We start from the raw sequence: 15387 nt of genomic DNA on the forward strand, positions 1-15387 counted from the left end.
CCTATTATAGTTTACTTGAGAAGTTATCTAGATGCCTTTGCTACCCAAAGGTGATGAACTGGCTGACAGAACTTTTATGACTATATATGTATACATGATATATAACTAATATTTAAACGACCTTCGGACGGATAACCGATACTCTAAAGCCACATCCAAACAAGGAAAAGGAATTAAAGCGAGCTAGCCTTCCTAAGTCCTTTAAACATTTCTTATATAACTATACATATATAGGCATGCATTTTACAATATAAAAGCATAAAAGAAGTTTTGGTAAAACCTTTGAAAAAGCTTTAATAATCTAAAAAGGGATTTCTATATTTGAAAACAAGATTTGAAAACTTTTAGCTGGATAAAGCAGTTTAACATGCAAAAATCTATTTGCTATACGGTTATTAATCACATGTGATTGATATAATAACCTTATAGTTCAACTTGTATTCCCCCCCCCCCCCCATAAAAGCATTTAAAATCATTTAAAAGGTTGATTCAGGGTATGAACTCACCTGACGTGGGTGATTCGAATGAACGGATGGTATAGGATGCTAAGTGTCAAGTGAGGACTTGAACACACACGCGGATCCTATTTAACATGTAGTGATACATTTAAGTATCTAATTAGTCAATTAATAACTAATTATGCAAGTTAAGACACTCTAATGCATGAAAACACTTTGTTTCAAGTGCTAGGAGTGTTAAGGGTTGCATATAAAGAGAGTATGGCCTCACATTGGAGTTTACTCCTCAAATGGTGGCCCTTAGGGGTGTTTACGGTTTCTGGACCACTTCCCCCATGAGTTTACGGCCGTAAACTCATGGAAGTGGTGCCATTGGGTGTTCAAAGGTCCTAAACTACACAAGGAAGTAAGCTAGACTCGAATCAAGGGCTATGGAAGTGACTAGGGCTCGAAATGACCCTTTGTTGGAGTTTACGGTCCTTGGACCACTCCTTGGGAGTTTACGGTCGTAAACACATGGGTTTACGGCCGTAAACTCATGTTTGCCCATTTCTTTCATTTTTTGGTGTTTCTATCTCATGCGTGCAAGGTTTTAGTCACTTATACAAGCATTGGAAGGTGTTAAGGGCACTTAAACACCATTGGAAGGTGTTTACGGTTTTGGGAGGTCTCCCCAAACCGTAAACACATGTTTTCTTAGGGATCTTGATGTTCTTCAATGGTTTAACATGTATTCTAAGCAAATAACTTGATGGGAGGAGTGTACTTACTTATAGGAAGCTCGAATGAGTGTTTGGAGCCCAAGAACACTAGTGTGTGTTCTTGGTGTTCTTGGTGTTTTGAAGAACACTTGAAGATCTATGAAAAAGACAAGATTTCATGGGTGAAATCGTGTATAAACACTAGATAAAGTGTTATATGAACGAATCTAGGAAGAAAACACTTACTTTTTGGCGGATTTGAAGGAATGATTTTATGATAGTTGAGAGAAAACTTGGGTGTTCTTGAAGTTGGAAGTGAAAAATGAGCTAAAAATGACTAAGTGTCATATTTTTACTCTTTGGGGTTTACGACCGTAAACTCCATGTTTACGTCCGTAAACTCCAAACTTTTGGAGTTTTGAGACTTACGCGATACACGGCAACTTCTAAAGTATACTTCCTTTTATTTGTTCGCTTGACGAATATAAAATAAGAACACCCAACGGACTTAAAATCGGCCAAAAATGTTTTGAGATGAATTTGGCTAATTTTTGAAGTGCTTGATTGCGGAGTTTAAACAAATGAAAATTTCGGGTTGTCACATATAACCACCTCATAGCCTTGATGGGATCCTGAGTCCCATCAAAAGTAGGGGCTTCGTGTTGTCGAAGTCCCGATACTGAAAAGCCCGACCGGCTCCCGACCCTGTCGCCGATACAGCTGATGTGGCTGCTGCGGCAGCCGCCTCAGTGACGGCTGCATATCGATCGTCAAAGTACTCCACCATAGCGGTCTTGATAGACCCAAACATCTCCGACAACTGATCCCGGAACATAGCAGCAACCTCATCATGCAGGATCTCTCGGATCCTGTCATACATCTCATCTGGCCGATAGTCCCGGGCGCTGTCGGCGCCTCCCTTCCGCCCTCTCCTGATCATGACCCAGATCCAGTCACGAATCGCCGTGTAACCACCACGTTGTAAACATACCAAAAATATATCAGATATTCCACATAACAATCCGGGAACCAACTCCCAATCAAAACCCTAGGGGTTGTGACTTCCTTGCTACGCGTATAGGTCCTGTGCTTTCAGTAGTACGGGCTCATACTACCTTCCACACCTACCCATATTTGTATCAAGTATCATCACAATGCCCTAAAGCTATACATAAGCAGGGCATGCACTCAGTCCTCACTCCTAGAGGAAGGCTAAATATCTCATAATCGGCGGAGTCATCCCAAACAACCTACCCATCCATGAAACTTCCACCAACCCTGCAGCACTCGTGTATGCTAACCATACATAACGATGGACCCTATAGACTTTCGAATACCTGATCCTACCCTAAGCCCTTCATCAGACAAGAATAGGAAATAAGGCCAAACCAAACATTCTCAGGCTATAAGATCTTAATTATGTACGGTCGTGATGTATGCACTAAGCAACCACAGTAATGATGTCAATTTCATATAAGGAAAACCCTAGGCTACCAGGCATCATATAATCAGGCAATTCTATCATGCAATTCCTGAAGATACCTAGCCTAGTACTAGTATGTTGTTCTAACATATCACATAATCAAATAATCCGTAAGGTATTTTCGGGTCTATTCGCAAGCTCCGGCTGATCGTACACTTGCATCCTCCGTTATTATTTTGAAAACATTTTAAGAAAACCGTTTTAAAATCTTGTCCTCGGTTTGAGACTGGAGACACGCGAGTGTTTCCTCCAATTCACTCAAACCAAGGCTCTGATATCAACTTGTAACATCCATAAAAAATCATGTCAAATTTAAACTTTTTAAAACATTTCAAACCCATGATTATTACAAAACTTGTTTTCAAAATAGTATATTTTCAGAGTATCCCAGAATCAAAACATAAAATCATAAAGTGTGAGGAGCGGTACGATCACGCCTTCGCCTTCCCGCGATCATCAAAAACACCTGAAACAATAACCGATAAATGTAAGCTCGAAGGCTTAGTGGGTTACCCCCAAAATACCAACGCCATAAACATATCAATAACATATAAACAAACAACATGCATAATGAGCCTTCAGCCTGAATGGACTGCCTCGTAGGCCTTCAGCCTATCTGGACCGCTCTCCGAGCCTTTGGCACGTCTGGATCGCCTCGCAGGGCCTACAACCTATCCGGACCGCTCGTCGGGCCTTCAGTCTGACTGACATACCCTCCTGGGTTTGTAGTCTATCCGGACCGCCCTGGGTATCTTGGCCTACAGCACGAAGCATGACCTACCTCAACCCATTCCCCATACAAATAAACATGAGCATATAATATCATACGCTAGCATATATAACAGTCAAACCGATCTAACAGATCATCAATCATAGCAACATCCTATAACCAGGATACAGACCTAACCGGTCACTAACATAGCATCATCCTATATACCAGGATACCGACCTAACCATGTCACTAAGCAGATCACCATCCTAACTACCAAGATGTAAATCAATAAGCATATCATGCAATAACTCGGATACAATCCGATAAGGGCCGACATTGGTGCCTTAGACCCTGTTGATATAGTGAGGATAACTCACCTCACAAATGTCGCACTAAAGTGATAAGCTCAACTCCCGAATCACCGACACGAACTCCACCACCTATAGTTACCATAAAAACCATTTCCACAAATTATCAAATTACCAAAATACCCCTAGAGGTCAAACTGGTCAACCCTTGGTCAAAGTCAAAGTCAACAGTCAAGAACAACAGTCCATGTTGACCCGACTCGTCGAGTGCAGTTCACCGACTCGTCGATTCATTCCTAAACTCGAGAAGTTGTGAAATCCTTGGTTGACTCGTTGAGTTTCCCTGTAACTCGCCTAGTTCATGCGTGTCCAAATGTCGGGGAAACCCTAACTTACTCGCCGATTCACCCTACTGATTCACCGAGTCCATGCAGAAGCCCTTCCACGACAATCTTCATCGGACTCGCCGAGTTGGCCGAGAAACTCACCGAGTCCCTTCAGTCCTTTCTTCATTCAGATGCTTTTTAAGCCATTCAAGGCTCCATATCGCAGATCAAGCTTCCCACGGCATGTTTATCACGTAAAGTTGCAAACTTTACGTGCATGCAAGGCTCTAAAGACTTAGAATATCAAATCAAAGCTTGAAATGGGGTTTAACAGATAAGAAAAGTTTTACTCTTGCTAAAGCTGGAAACTTTACGGACTTAGAGACCCAGAAGGGTTCAGATCTGAAGTTGCAACTTCAGATCTTAGCTCATACCCAATAATGGCTTCCTAACATGCTAGAAAAGCCCTAATCTTTAACCAAATGAGATCTACAAAGAAATAAGGTCAAGGTAACGACTTGATACCTTCAAATGATGCTACACTGAGGTAGACTTCAGATCCACACACGTTCTTTGCTTCAAGCTACTTGATCTTCAAGCTCCTCTCACTAAGATCCACCTTCCAAAGCTTAAAACACACAAGAATGCAGCACAAACACGGATTAGGGTTTTCTGGACTCTCAAGAAGCTGTAAGGGAGGCTAATGACCCTTTAAATAGGGTGAAAACCCCCGAAAATTAGGGTTTCATCCTCTAGTTTCTACTCGTCGAGTCCTATCTTGGACTCGGCGAGTCGGTCACTTAAACACGTGGCCCAACCCGCTCCTACTCGACGAGTCAGGGCATCCAACTCGTCGAGTAGACCTTGCAATATGAAAATTAAAGCCATAAAATTAATACCTGAGAGTCGGGGCGTTACACAATCGACTTCCAGCCCACGGCCCATAAATGGCAAGAAACAGGATGTTATAGTATCGATGTTTCCTACATGTTTATGATGATTACTTTGGACAATAATTAATATATTTATATTTCAAATTTTATAAATGACAGTTTATATTGAATCCTACTGAAAGGTGAAATGGGGTGTTAGAGTTTGAAATGTTTCCTCTTGCTTATTAGACCAAATGAAAGGTTTTGTTTTTCATGTTAACTTGGTCAGTGGACCAACAATATTGGATAAATCTTTGATCAATCTCCTATAATAACCGTCCAAATCCAATAAACTCTATATCTTTAAAGGAGTCTTTGGATTGGACCATTTCTTAACAATCATAATCTTGCCTGCATCCGACTTGATACCTTTAGCCCCAACCACATGTCCAAGAAATTGGACCGCATGTTGGGGATAATAATCATCAAGTATTGTATCTAAAGGTAGAAAAAAATCAAAATATTTACCCAAGTGAACATGCATCCTAGAATCTAGGTTTTTCTATTTATAGCAACATACTTTAAAATTTTAACAAAAGAAATAACTACTAGCCTCTTGGTTGGTTGATTGTGATCTTATTGTTGCAATCTCATTGCTATAGATGAAGGATGCAACGTAACACCCCTCTAATGGAATCAAACCCACAACACCAAGAGCAAAAGGAAGAACCCACAAATCAGGGTTTATATAAAAATCATCAACCCTAGAAGAGTGGTTGTGATTTTTGAATTTTGGAGAGAGAGAGAGTGATAGATAGAGAGAGGGGGGTATGGATTGGATATATTTAGAGAGGGAATTAGTAGTTCTAGGGTTTACCCCTAGAAGTATATTTATAAGTTGCATATAGAATCCTAAAAGAAATCAAACACTAGGGTTTATCCTTATCTGACTCAAACCAGCCATATCCCTATCCTAGGGATATCCAAAATCATTTGTCCCATATCCTTCGAACGCTTTTGGAATATTCCAATGAATCTATTTGATTATTAATATTCAAGCCCTTTAATTAATTTAAACCTTTTAATTAATTACCAAAATAATTTCTAATTAATTTATTAATTCCTTAATAACTTAACAATTTAGTTATCTATTTTTCCTCGTGTTATATGGGTCATGAGGCCAAACCAAAGGACCTTGCTATTATTATAAACATTATCAAAGAAATTAATGACATTGGACACTATTTCGAACACCGCACACAACCAAAATTCACTTTGAAGAAATTTGCTTAATGCTTCTCCATATGCAGTGTGTCAAGAACATCTCGTAAATGCCACCCACGATCTTTGGTACTCCGAGAATACACCAAAATGTCATCGATAAAAATAATGACCACCTTGTTCAAAAAGGACGACATACCCTATTTATTTAGTCCATGAAAACTGTTAGAGCATTCGTAAACCTGAATGGCATGACTAGGAAATCATAGTGTACATAGTATGTCTTGAATGTTGTCTTGGGAACATCCCGCTCACTGACCTATACCTGATGATATCCTAACCGTAAATCAATCTCTGAGAAATGGCAAGCTCCCTAAAGCTGAAAAAAATCATCGATCCTTAGGAGTGGGTACTTATTATTCACAATCACCTTGTTGAAATCTTGTTAGTCGATACACATCCACATTGATCTGTCTTTCTTCTCAAAAAGGATCCACGCTCCCTTAGACGATGAATCGATCAAATAAACCCTCACTCAAGCAAATCTTGAAGTTGTGACAACATCTCCTTCATTTATGAAGGAGCAAACTGATACGATGCTTTGGTTATTGGAGCCGCACATGGAGTAAGATCAATTTAAAACTCTACCTAACGTGGTGGTGGTAAATCAGGAAACTCATTAGGGAGAACATTGTCATATTCCCTAACCACCTCCACATCAAAGAGACTCATTGTCTTCTTAGAATTCTCCATCGCATGAGCCAAAAAGACCACATAACCCTTCATTAGGCACTGATACGCCTTCATCATTGAAATGATTTGAAGAGCTTTGATAGGTGCATTTTATGCACCTATTTTGCACACCTAATTCTGTATTTTCATTGTATTTTAGTTCTTAATTTTTGCATTTAGTTAATTATTGGGGCACTTGCACGTTTAATCCTGAATGTTTGGTACTTCACCATTTTGGAATTGTTTTGTAGGTATTAAGGAGCATGGAGAAAGGAGCTATAAAGGCAAGCATAGAGCATGGAGCTCGGATGATGGAGCTTGTAGAGAAGATTAATCGGACGAGTCGCGAAAGAAAACTTGAATACATAGCCCAAGTCATTGCACTTCATTATAGCAAAGGACTACGTTTAAAATGTGGTTCGTGTTACACCGATACGAGTCATTTCTGTCATTTTCATCATATATTTAAGCAACATGACTTGGGTAGAAGTAAAATCAATGACGAAGTTAAGTTTAGAGGCCAATCCATGCCAATGAAACCATAAAAACACCCGACCCCTAAAAGAATCAATGTCAAGGGAAAAGTGCGTTCACCAATAGAGACATCATACACATCAAAATTTTCTTGCACCATGACTAGATTACCCACAACCACATCAATATCTAACGTTGGAATCAACGCACTCTGAGGTACATCAAAATTAGCACAAAAAACACAATGACACATAATATCTATAACTCCTATCATTATTCCACACACGTGATGCCACTGATCTTTATAGGTAGTGTCCCTTTAAATGGGTGCTACTTACGGTCAATGTTAATAGTGGTTGTCTTGGGCAGAAACCACGATGAAGTACTAATAACCTTTGGTTTGGGAATTACAGAGAGTGAAGGTTGGACATAGTTCCTACAGATACTAGAGGAGTTTCGTGGGGACAATAGGGGAGTTGTCGTCATAACAAATATGTACAGTTCCATAGAATTGAACCTAAGTATTGTTTACCTGGATTCATATCATGGGTATTTTTGTTTGAATGTGAGTCAAAATTTACTATTAAGGATTGGTCGCAATAAGGTAGTGGAATGGTTATTCTGGAAGACATCTAAAAATCATAACATGTCTAGTTTCTTTAGTTGTCTTTGGACAAACTTCAACATGCAATTAACAATCAAACCAACGTTGAAAATGCACTTGCTTGGATTGACAATATTGCTATTATGAAATGGCCAAGGTCCTTTTTTCCTATAACTCGTTTTAATGTTTTGCCACTTGATATTCCTCATATAGTGCTATGAATATTGATAGGTACACATGAGATTTTACTGATAACGACCATTAATGAGGTGATGTAACCAATGTTCATGACTCAATTCATCCTAGATAAATAGATTTGTAGAACTTTTTTTGTCTCTATTTAAGAATATATAACTAATTTTAAGCGTTAAATGAGATTAATTTTTTTTGGCAAGGAGCAATATAGTGATCTCACACCTTATGTTGAGACTAAGCTTCGTACGTTGATGCACAAGCGTCAAGCCTGGCGGACAAGCTAAGTCTATAGCTTCACTATGAAGTTATGGATGCTTTGCAAACTATATTTGTACATCTTGATCGTAGGGTTTGTAGATGTGGGAAGTGGGAATAAGTGAGATATCCTATGGACAAGTGATAGCAGTGATGAGATCATTTAACATGCGAGAGATTTGCCTATTTGTTAACTATAATTTGACTTAAGTCGTGTATCGAGTTTCCTACTAAACTGAAATGGTGTACCCTATATTGTCTCATGTAATGTGAATTACCAAATGATGTATTGGCGGTGTTACATCCTCTGTAGTTTAACTATTAGATGTATTTCTTAAGTATATGTGTAATGTTATATATTATCTAATAATATAGTATCTAACTAATATGACTTCCATAAAAAAAATATTAAAACATCACAAATCATCACACTTGGAGCTTATAAAGTACACATTCCTAATTGTTGGATTAGTGTCTAAGCCTGTAACTATATTTGGTAAGTACTTGACCCGGTTGTGCATGGTCCTTTTGGGTTGCCTTCACCATAGCAACTTGACAGGGTGATTTATGAAGAGAGAGAAGATATTATTATATTAATATATTATGAGAATAATATATTAAAGGAATAATTATATTATTTAATTAATATTAGTCATGGATTAATTAGGAATTAATTTGGTGACTAAAAGAGATTAACTGAATAAAGTGGCTTAAACTGTCAAATGTGTGATAGTTGTATTTTGGGCTAGGAAACCCTCATGGATAAGGGGTGGACAAAATTGTGGGAAGGATCCCATCAAGATTTCATCCAAGGCCTTACTCCAGAAGGTTCCATGGGCTGCTTGGTGATTAAGTTGTCCATTAGGGTTTTGGCTGAAACCCTATAAGCTCATAGTATAAATAGATCCCTTGGGTTGTAGAAATCGGCTACACTTGATTCCTTGGAACCCTAGGTCCGATTTCTATACCTCGCTCCTCTCTCCAAATCATCCTTTTGCTAGTTGCTGTTTGTAAGCCATTAGAGGAGTGACAATTGTGACTCTAAGCTCCAAGAACAAGAAGATTCAAGCAAGCAACAAGAGGTAATCATCTAGATCTGATTTGTCACATTAATTTCGAATTATACTCAATAGATCTAGGGTTTGAACGTCTTGGATGAATGCATGTACAATTAGAGAAACCTAGATCCAAGCATTAGGGTTTTCATGTGCACATAGGAAAGTTCTTATGGCTCAAACCCATCAGTGGTATCAGAGCCTTGATTGGTTTCTATTGTATTGATGCCTTGTATGATCATTCTTGCTTTAAAATCGAATTTTGTGCTCTCTGATTGATGAAATCGACGAGTTCCTCTGGGAACTCGACGAGTTGGATGAACTCGACGAGTTTTGCTATCAGACAGAGATATTTTTGGGATTTCTTGCTGTTTTGCTTAAGGATAATTACCTAAATCGTTTTTTACTATTAAAATCCGAATTTTAATGTTATTTTATGATTATCCTTACCAAATCAAAAGATAATTACCATTTGTTTAAATAATAATTTCCTTATTTGATAATAATTGATTATTTGAATTAATTGTTGAATTATCTTGCAAGTAACATTGACTAGGTCAAATTAAGATAATCATTAAATTAATTGGTTAATTTATATTATTTGCTATTTGATCCTTTATGTTTTGAAAAGTTCAAAACTTGTCCTCAAGTTTTGAAATTTAAGTTTTGTGATTAAAAGTTTTAATTTGAACTATTTAAATTTCAAACCTTAGAATTTTACAAGTTTTAAAATTCAACCTTATACTTATAATATTATAAGACTAATATATATGTATAACTTAAATTCTAGTCTTACCGTTAGTAGGTCTCATTAACGAAGCCGATCTATAAGGGGGGTATAAGGTTATGGCCTATAAAATGGTCGTTTAATGGGTGTCCATTCTCACCCACCGCTTCCTTGATTGGTGGAGGGTCGTTAGCCGAACGGGTAGGATAGGGCAAACTTTCCTCATTTAAAAGTATAATGAATCTATATAAAGTAACTAAATGTTTTTACAAAATTCCCAATCTTAGTTACTTTAGGCAAAAGTGAATTTGATGCAATTCCATGAAATTACACTTTGTACCCTTGCTAAGACGTTAATGGAGCGTGTGTGGTTAACCGGCACATTAATTGGGTTCTAAGCAAAGGTGGTAAAGGGTGACTCATTGTTTGTCATAGTTCGATGGAGCGTGTGTGGTTAACCAGCACATCGAATAGGTGACTGTAACAATGAGGGCACCATGTACATTTGCATGGTTATTCACACCCGCTTTATGATCATCGGCATCCCAGTCACAAACTAGAGGGGCATATCGAGATTTAAACATGCCATTGAAAAGTTTAATGAATCTCAAAGTATCTAGGATTTTTTCAATACATTTAAAACCTAATCTCTTTTTCGTTTTTCATGGTGGAGAATTAGTGAATCGACATTCACTTGCCTTCAAATTATTTTCTTGTTAGATTACGGCATCCCTTTTCTAATTTGTGAATAATGTTGTTGGTTCCTAGCCCTAATTTCTCATTTGGGTGATTAATTGGGGAAATTCGTTTCTAATCAACTTTGTTCTTTTTCCTTTTCAGATGTCGAACGCAAACAACAACGCTTCTGGTTCAAACTCCTCTGGTTCGTTCTCACTCATGAACTTGTGTGGGAAAGTGATCTTTGATGGGACCAATTTCAGTAATTGGATCCGCAACATTCGTATGGTCACTCGCTACGAGGACAAAGAATATGCCCTCGATGAGAAGCTAAAGGAGATTGACATCGACACTGCTACCGCTGAAGAGATCGCGGCCTATGAGGCCCACGAGCGTGATGCCACGAAAGTCCATTGCATCATGTTGGCGACTATGACTGCAGAACTCCAGAAGTCCTATGAGGACAAGTACCCCTATGAGATGCATCAGGATATGCTGGAACGCTACCACCAGAGCGCTAGGCAAGAAAGGTACGAGATCATCACTTCGATGATCACTACCAAAATGGGTAATGGAGAGTGCCTTACCGCCCATCTGCAAAAGATGCAGAGATATGTCGATCGTCTGCTAAAGTTGAATGTGAACTTCGATGAAGAGCTGGCAATTGACATCATCTGTCACTCATTGCCTTCCTGCTATAGCCAGTTCCGCATGACCTACCACATGAATAAGGAAAAGGTCTCCTTGAGCAAGCTTCAGGGCTTGTTGAGGACTGCTGAGAGCAACCTCAAGGATAAATCTGTTGCATCAACTCCAACTCCTGCTGCTGCCCCTGTCTTGGCAATAGGGCAAGGGAAGGGTAAGAAGAGGAAGGCTCCCTCTAGGGGCCACCACAAGGGAAAGTCCCAAGATGGCACCTCTTCTAGTGGAACCAAAGTTGGTTCTGCTAAACCCAACTCTAACCCTAAGGAGGCAGAGTGCCACTACTGCCACAAGATAGGGCATTGGAAGAGAAGCTGCCCAGAATATCTGCAGGCCATCAAGGATGGGAAGATCGAGCCATTTTTTGCAGGTATTTACACAATTAAATCTAATGGTTTATCACATGCTACTTCTTGGGTTCTTGATACAGGATGTGGTTTTCACATTTGTTCTGATTACAGGGACTAAGAAGAAATAGGGATGTGGAGCATGGAAGGATGAATCTGATCATGGGAAACAGAAGAACGTCGTCCGTCACCAAGATTGAAGTATACTCCTTAGTGCTTATTAATGGATTAGATTTAGATTTGAATAATTGTTGCTATTCGCCAGATATGGCTAGAAACAACATTTCATTTCATGGTTTATATAGACAAGGTTTTAGATATTCATTTGATAATGAAAAGGGTTCTATTTATGCTTATCTTAATAATGTTTTATATTTTGAAGCATTGCCTTGTAATGGAATATATGAAACTATGATGGTTGTAGATAGCTTAGGAAATGATGTGTTGTGTGTGGATTCTTCCAATAGTATGGATAGAGCATGCTTGTGGCATTGTCGTCTTGGACATGTCAACAAGAAACGCATAGCCCAACTCCAAAAGGATGGAGTGTTGGAGTCATTCGACCTTAGGGATGATGACGTGTGTGAGTCTTGTTTACTTGGAAAGATGACCAAGTCACCCTTCACTGGCACTTGTGCGAGGGGTGAGGGTTTATTGGATCTCATACATACACATGTATGTGGACCCTTTAGATCCACCACAAGGGATGCGAATCGCTTCTATGTGACTTTCACAGACGATTATAGCAAATATGGGTATATCTACTTGATCAAGCACAAGTCAGAAACCTTTGAAAAGTTCAAAGAGTTTAAACAAGAAGTGGAGAATCAGTTGGGCAGGAAAATCAAGATGCTTCGATCTGATCGAGGTGGAGAGTACCTAAGTCTTGAATTCCACGACTACCTCAAGGAATGCGGAATAGTTTCGCAATTGACGCCACCCAGGACACCGCAGTTGAATGGTGTAGCTGAGAGGCGTAATTAAACCTTGCTAGACATGGTTCGTTCCATGATGAGTCATGCTTCACTACCTATCTCATTCTGGGGGTATGCCTTAGAGACTGCCGCCCATATCCTTAACTTAGTCCCTACGAAGAAGGTTGCCAAAACACCTCACGAAATGTGGACAGGGAAGGCTCCCTCGTTGGCACATATCAAGGTTTGGGGTTGCGAGGTATTCGTAAGACGAGAGACTCACGACAAGCTCGAACCTCGTAGTGAGCGATGTATTTTCATCGGCTACCCGCAGAAATCCTTTAGATATCTCTTCTACAGACCGAGTGACAATGTTGTCTTCGTTGCGAGGAGAGGGGTTTTCCGAGAGCGAGAACTCATAGGCCAAGGAGACAGTGGGAGGCAAATCGATCTTGAAGAGCTTCAAGAGTCGAGCGATGAAGGAACCTCTAACACTGGCGCTCAACCCGAGGAGGAAACTCCAGTTGAACCAATTGACGAGTCCTTACCTCTTAGACGTTCTGAAAGGGTTAGTGTTCCACCCCAGTTTTATGGTTTTCATATTACTACAGAAGGGGATACGTTTATTAGTGATACTACATTAGTGAATCTGGACGAACCTAACAGCTATAAGGAAGCCATGGCAGGCCCGGAGTCTGCAAAATGGAAAGAGGCTATGGACAGCGAGATTCAGTCCATGTATGACAACCAAGTTTGGGATTTGGTTGACAATGTACCAGGTCGTAAGACAGTCGGGTGCAAGTGGATCTTCAAGAAGAAGACTGACGTGGATGGGAATGTGCACACTTATAAGGCACGATTAGTTGCGAAGGGTTTCACTCAAACTCCTAGAGTTGACTACGACGAAACCTTCTCACCAGTTGCGAAGATAAAGTCTATCAGGGTGATGCTGGCCATTGCTGCATTTCATGACTATGAAATATGGAAAATGGATGTAAAAACCGCTTTCCTTAATGGGAAGTTGGCTGAGGATGTTTACATGGCTCAGCCAGAGGGTTTTGTCAATGCAAAGCATCCCAATAGAGTGTCTAAGCTTGAGAAGTCCATTTATGGACTTAAGCAAGCGTCTCGCGGATGGAATCTTTGTTTTGATGAGAAGGTCAAAGAGTTTGGTTTTCTGCGAAGCGAAGATGAATCATGTGTATATGTCAAAGCCAGTGGGAGTGTAGTAAGCTTCCTCGTTTTGTATGTCGACGACATACTACTCATAGGAAACGACATCCCGACACTGCAGGAGGTTAAGTCCTGGCTCGGTAAGTGCTTCGCTATGAAGGACCTCGGAGAGGCTTCCTATATTTTGGGAATAAGGATAGTGACAAAACAGAAGTAAGAGACTAATAGGACTTAGTCAGAATACTTACTTGGACAAGGTACTAAAACGTTTTAGTATGGAGAATTCAAAGAAAGGGGAGTTACCAATCCAAAGTAATGCCAAGTTGAGTAAGACTCAAAGTCCGAGTACTGAAGTCGAGATAGCAGAGATGAGCCGAGTACCTTACGCTTCCGCGGTCGGCTCGATCATGTATGCTATGACTTGTACTGGCCCTGATGTGTCCTTCGCTTTGAGCATGGTCAGCAGATATCAAGGGAACCCTGGCAGAGCGCATTGGATCGCAGTCAAGAATATTCTTAAGTACCTTCGGAGGACCAAGGAATGGTTTCTAGTCTTCGGTGGGAGTGATGACTTAAAGGTGCGAGGGTACAGTGACGCCAGTTTTCAGACCGAGAGGGACAACTACCGTTCGCAGTCAGGCTGGGTCTTTACCCTTAATGGAGGAGCAGTGACTTGGAAAAGTTCCAAATAAGAAACCGTAGCTGATTCAACGTGCGAATCAGAGTACATTGCAGCGAGCGAAGCGTCAAAGGAGGCAATATGGTTGAAGAACTTCATTGGAGACCTTGGAGTTGTGCCAGCCATAAAGGAGCCCATGGAGATTTTCTGTGATAATGAAAGAGCGGTTGCCTTGACCAAGGAACCAAGAGATCACGGTAGATCTCGACATATCGACAGAAAATATCACTTTATTCGACATCGGGTGGAAGAAGGACTCCTCGTAGTAAAGAGGGTATCGTCGGAGGATAACCCAGCAGATTCGCTTACGAAGGGACTGAGCAGGGTTAAGCACTTGCAGCATGCTAGGAGCATTGGGCTGAAGGACGATATTAGTTTAGATTAGATAGTTTAGAAACGTGTAATAGATAAATTGTAATTAACATTCGATGATTAAATAAAAGAGTATTATTTATTAGTAATGTTACTGTCTTATGTTAATAATTTACATATTGTTTCATTTTGCATGTTTTGACTTCCTGAATAATTGAATTATTTGATAATAATCGAATTATTCGAATGGTCCACAATCGTTCATATGTTGGAAGTAGATATGAATGAAGACTGTCATGAATTGGTGTGTAGAATGTCTAAAATGTATTAGACATAGCAAAGGTTTGCTACAACGTTCATGAGTGCTTATGAACTTGATTTGAGCATTGGAATAAACCCACGCTTGCTGAAATCGCCTCATGGAATTCATCACGAGTGATCGCAAGACGGTAATATCAT

The sequence above is a fragment of the Lactuca virosa genome, chromosome 2 (assembly GCF_052849685.1).
Source record: "Lactuca virosa cultivar CGN04683 chromosome 2, Lactuca_virosa_CGN04683_v6, whole genome shotgun sequence".
In the NCBI taxonomy this organism is placed as follows: Eukaryota; Viridiplantae; Streptophyta; class Magnoliopsida; order Asterales; family Asteraceae; genus Lactuca; species Lactuca virosa.